The following is a 6,279-nucleotide window of genomic DNA, read 5'->3' as shown; positions in this document are numbered from 1 at the left end:
TAGAACACAGTGATGTCCGATTCTCAACTACACACTTCTATCCTAATCGAGACTTGACTAATTGTATACTAGAAATCGAGACATAGTTTTGATCAACTAAATTTGACAACAAGCTTGATATAACAACACTCGTGAGTTCGACCGAGCAATGCTCTAACATTATTGACTTATTGATTTGGTATCTTCTTTATTGTTGGGTATAAATTGCTTTTTCTTAATGAAATTTGGTGCAATTGTTATATTTCCATTGGATTATCTTTGTTTCATTTTCTTCTGGTTAAGAAAAACCATGACAATTCAATGATTTGATTTGTGTCTACTGTTTTTGCTTAACAAAATACAGAATCATTTGTTTTAGTCTCTTCGATTCCGGGTAAGAAAAACTAAGTTAAATTTGTTTTAGTTTAGGCTAATCAAATGTAGGATTAAGTTATTCAAGTCTAATCGAAGTCCTTGACAAGAAAACTAGTTAACTAACTTAGTCTTTGTCTTGTCTAAAGGAAGGTCTAAGTTATTTTATGAATAATTAGAACATGATAAGAAAACTTTAGTTAATTCTGATCTCTTTTTTGTGTCTTATCGAATTATGCAATTGTACATAGACAATCGGTTCAGTTAAGAACTAAGTTTTTTAGAGCATTGCTCGGTCGAACTCGCATGCGTTGCTATCTCAAGCATGTTTGTCAATGTTGTCTTGATTTCTAGCCTATATAGCTAAAGGTCTCGGACTAGGATAGAAAGTGTAGTTGAGCTCAAGATTCCATGGAAATCATCATACAAGAGAAGGACTACTCAAGGAACTGGTGGATCTTCATCGACTAAAAGGTATGTGGAGACTTGAAATTATTTGTCACTCAAAATTCTATCTACTCTATCTCCTACTCTTGATACAAAAGTCGTTTGGATATATAGACTTTCATTATACACATTTGCTATTTCGAGCCGAGTGTAACTCGCCTATCTATTTCTCGAAATATGTGTTGGTAAGCTTTCGCTTTTGCGAAATTCATCTTTACCTAGTGACGAATGTCATGTTATGTTTCAATCACTTTGGAAATTGCTCTGACGAAAAATGGTCTGTGAATAACGGCTATATAAAGTCCTCTGAGATGTTTCAATGATTGAAATGAGAGTTTAGATTACATAACCATTGGTAGGATATAAGCATTGTTTTGGAAACACATATATGTATAAAGTCCTTATTCCTTGAACCAAAGTTTGCAAACTTTGTTGATCAAGAGAAACGGAATGTGGCGTGAGCCAAGTCCGCGAACTCAGTCCGCGAATTGGTGGAAGTTTTCGACCCGAGAATTTCTGCTAGAGTTTGTGAACTCCTTCCGTGAGCTTAAGTCCGCGAACCCAGTCCGCGAACTTGAGCAGGTTATATCTAAAATCAGTTGTTCTTGAACTCATGTTTATATAAACTAATGAATGCTTTTGCAAACCGTGGCTATAAAGTTCATGAACCGATTTGAGTGAATCAAACCGTTTTTGCTTCGATTGTGTCTTGTGTAGTTACATAAGATCTAAGCAATTGAACAACTCTCTAACTAGTTCATTTGAGTCATTTGAACTAGTTATGGTGAAGAAGAATATGGTGGATATGAAAGTGATCATATGGATAACCATTTGGTTAACTATTGTTGAACCAACAAATGTTAATGTTTGGGAACGGCTACATAAACCCAAAATTGGACATTTCATTTGTGTGTAACAAGCTAAGTTTTCGATCCAACGGTTGAGAAATATTAGCTTGAATCGAATTAGGTTTTCATCTAACGGTGAATATTAGCTTGCTTTGTTACCAAGCTAACATTGATTGCAAATCCTGATTTGAAAGACTATATAAGGGAGAACTCTAGTAACTGGGAAACCTAATCCACACACCTTATGTGTGATACTAGTTGCATAGCTAGAGTCGATTCTCCTTTAACGTTTGGTTTCTTCTTCTAAAACCAGGTTAACGACTTAAAGACTTCATTGGGATTGTGAAGCCAGACCGATACTAATTTTCTTGTAGTTGTGTGATCTGATCTTGCATCTTCTATCGTTACGAGTACAATTGTAATAATTGGCTCGAGATTTATATCTCGAATAGGCAAGATAAAAAAGTAATCACAAACACTTCGTCTCATCGTTTGTGATTCCATAATATTTCTTTTTTTTTCGCTGCGTCGATTAGGATTATTGTGAGGTGATTGATAATACTAGGTTGTTCTTCGGGAATATAAGTTCGGTTTATCAATTGGTTCCTGTTCACCTTGATTTATCAAAATACGGAACAAAACTCGTAGGTATATTCGTGGGAGACGGATTTATCTATTACCGTAGACTTTTCTGTGTGATACAGATTTGTTTATTAAAGTCTTCGACTTTGGGTCGTAGCAACTCTTAGTTGTGGGTGAGATCAGCTAAGGGAATCAAGTACGTAGCATCCTGCTCGGATCAGAGACGTAGGATCATAACTGTACCTTGGATCAGTGTGAGATTGATTGGGGTTCAACTATAGTCCAGACCGAAGTTAGTTTGGAGTAGGCTAGTGTCTGTAGCGGCTTAATACAATGTGTGTTCAATCTGGACTAGGTCCCGGGATTTTTATGCATTTGCGGTTTCCTCGTTAACAAAATTCTGGTGTTTGTGTTATTTCTTTTCCGCATTATATTTTGTTATATAATTGAAATATCACAGGTTATGCGTTGTTCAATCAATTAGAATATCCGACCTTTTGGTTGTTTATTTAAATTGATTGACACTTGGATATTGGTCTTTGGTACCATCCAAGTTATCTCTCTAGTATTTGATAAAGAATAGCAGATTTCTATTTGCTTGAGTATATATCAAATCGAGAGATTGAGATATAAACTCTTTGATATACTTTTTATCTAGATTGAGTCTGACTGTCTAGTTGATTCTCTAGAAAGTATATTGGAGTTTGTCCATACAGATTGCTAAGTGAAATATTGGGTGTGGTTGTTGTACCCCCACTTTTTCAAAGTTATCTTAGTTGATCTACCAGACTAAGGGAAAATTGCTTCGGGAAATTGTTTTCTTGATAACATACTAAAACAAGATTACTTTTCTAGTTTCGGTTTTAGTATTGGTTATCTAAAATGGTATGTGAAACCTTCGTGGTTAACTCTCGTAGGTTGTACAATTCTTATGGATTTGTAAGATCCTTTCGGTTTGCTCTTTTGTTTATTCGTTCCTTTGTCATTTTTGTGACAAAAGGGGGAGAAATATATGGAGTAAACAAGTGATTTATGATCACTAGGAAAGGATACATGTGCTTAAACGTTATATCTAACGAAAAAGTAAAGCATAGACTAAGGGGAGAAACATATCATCTTGATGTGTAGTATTTCATACTACAGAAGGGGAATAACAAGGATGTTCGGATTGAATATTTACCTAGCTTTCCTTTAGGGGGAGTAAATCTTTTGTTATTCAAATGTCAACAACGGTATTTATTTTTTGAATATGTGCAGGATATCCTGCTGTTGAAACTTGGAATCAAGCATATGTAGAATGAGTTATTTTGTAATTCGTTTATCTCCATATGTAATAGACTATTATCACTAAAATTGACAAAGGGGGAGATTGTTAGAGCATTGCTTGGTTGATCACACCAAGAGTTGGTATGTCAAGTTTGGTTGTCATATTTTAGTATCAAAACTCATCTAGAATAGCTTGATTAGTTACTAGAGTCAACTTTGTTTAGGTTAGACTAGAAAGTCTGGGAATTTTGAGACTTACAAGTATTACTCTGAAAACCTGAAGAATGTGAAAAAATAACGACTATAACGAAGACATCATCCTTCCACTTGAGGTTAGTAATACTGACTTGACTTGTTTCCACTCCTAATGTATCTTTCAAGTCGGTTTATATTGAAAACATTACATATGAAGCTATATTTATGGCACTCTAGGGATTAGACTTGGTCACATCATTATGATCAAAGTATCAAGGAATTATGTTGAATTACGAAGTATAACGCTTATCTTTTGAACTTCATAAATACGACATCAGTATAATCTATGTATTTAGTTACTTGAATAAACTATTGGACTTAGCAAAAAAAAGATTATGTGTGGGATATAGATGTCATTTCATCCTAGGAAACTATGTATTATTACATTGGTTTAAGGAAGTAGATGTATGAATTTGTTTCATAATCGAAAGGGAAATCAACAAGTGTATTGGTCCGGTTTTTCATTGAATAATATTTGGATGACCAATGCAAGATGACAAGGTAGAACCAATCTTAAGTTATGTTGAGAATCAAGGTAGAACCGTCATATCCTATATTGTGTGACGAGGTATAACCGATCCTAACTAGTATTGGGAGACAAGGTATAACCGGTCATAACCTATATCTAGTGACATGGTGTAACTGATCCTAACTAGTGTTGAGAGATAAGGTATAACCGGTCATAACCTATATTGTATGACAAGGTATAACCAATCCTAACTAGTATTAGGAAGCAAGTATAACCGGTCATAACCTATATTTGGAGTCATGGTATAACCGGTCCTAACTTAGTTTGGGATGCTAGAACTGGTCCCAAGAGCAAAACCGAGTTTCCAATAATCACATATTTTTTTATGTTGTGTGGGAATTTGGAATTAGGGTTTGCTAAATATTATTTGAACATGTGCATAAATCTTATCATTATGTTAGAGCATAGCTCGGTTGAACCCACCAAGTGTTGGTATGTCAAGTTTGGTTGTCATATTATAGTGAGCCAAAAATCATTTAAAGAGTCGCTTGATTATGTGCTAGAGTCAACTTCGTATAGGTTAGATTGAAAGTACTAGGATATGAGACATTACAAGTATTGCGAAGACTTGAAGTAGTGAAGAAGTAAGGAGCTACAACGACAACATCATCCTTACACTTGAGGTTAGTGATATTTGACTTGAACTGTTTCATTCCCTAACGTATCTTTCAATTCGTGCATATTGAAAACAAAACTGCGAAGTATGAATGATTATACTCTAGTTAGACATAGTATTAAGGAATACAATACGAGGTTTATTGATTAACCATTAAACTTTGTAGATAAGACATCGACATAATCATTTGAATGCTATTGTGATTATGTATGGGTATAAGGTGAAGATTTCATCCTAGGAAACAATGTTTTACATTTTTTTAAGGAAGTAAATTCATGAACTTGTTTTGTGAATTGGAAGAGAAATCGCCAGGCATTATTGGTATTGTTATTCATTGCATATCTTTTGAACTACCAATATGTGTGATTAATATAACCGCTCATGACTTGTTTATGTTCTTGGTAAAACTATTCACAAAGGCCTGACTTTTGTATTGGTATGACTTTTATTAGTGAAACCTATCTTAAGTAATCACCTGTGATGGTATGATCTATTTAGTGTTATTGGTATGACCGACTCTGGGTAAAGGGGAACCGATCCTAGTAAGAGGTGCAACCTATCACAAAGGGGAATCGATCCTTGTATGAGGTGCAGCAAGTTTTTAGCAGAAAGGGGAACCGATCCTATGGACATGTGCATCAAGTACAAGTTAGATACCATATATATGTGGGGAACCGATCCTAGTACTTAGTCAACGTAATTTTGGTAACTAGCGTGACAATGCAAAATAGTCACATGAAGGTAAAACCGAAACTTGTTTTGGTAGAACCATGAAACCCATGTTTAGTGATTGAGTGTTCTTGATCAATCACGTAGTTCTTGGAAGTCAGATGAACCAATTCTAAACTTATTTGGAAGTGTGGCAAATCGGTTTCAAGATTGTAAGTATGAAAGAGGACTTACAAAGTAAAGATGTCGACATACTTTGAACATGTGCAGTAACGCTTATCTTTAATTGTTCAAAGATATTCCTTAATAGCTAAAGGAAGAAAATCCCGGATCGAATAAAATAAATTGAGAATATTTTATTTAAGGTTCTTAATTTTATTTTTGGAAAATGAAAATTAGTAATGTGCATTTACTAGTTGGAGATTTTCTAAGGATTTTCGGTCATTATTTGGATAAAGCATTTTCAAGAATTATGGAAATCGAATCTGGAATATATTGCATATCTTGAGAATATTTTCGGTTTTGGAAATTCCTTGGTGTCCAAACTTCCTTGGTCTATAAATATAAAAGTTTGCATTTCGAGCAAACTAATCATCAGAGACAGCAAAACTATCTCAGTTGTGCTGCTACTGGTGAAGCCGCCTATTCGGATCGGAGAGTAACCTAATTAGGCGAAATCTCTTACGACCGCTCAGTTTAAAGACTTCTTTGGGATT

The sequence above is a fragment of the Papaver somniferum genome, chromosome 5 (assembly GCF_003573695.1).
Source record: "Papaver somniferum cultivar HN1 chromosome 5, ASM357369v1, whole genome shotgun sequence".
Lineage (NCBI taxonomy): Eukaryota > Viridiplantae > Streptophyta > Magnoliopsida > Ranunculales > Papaveraceae > Papaver > Papaver somniferum.
This window is presented reverse-complemented; position numbering follows the sequence as displayed.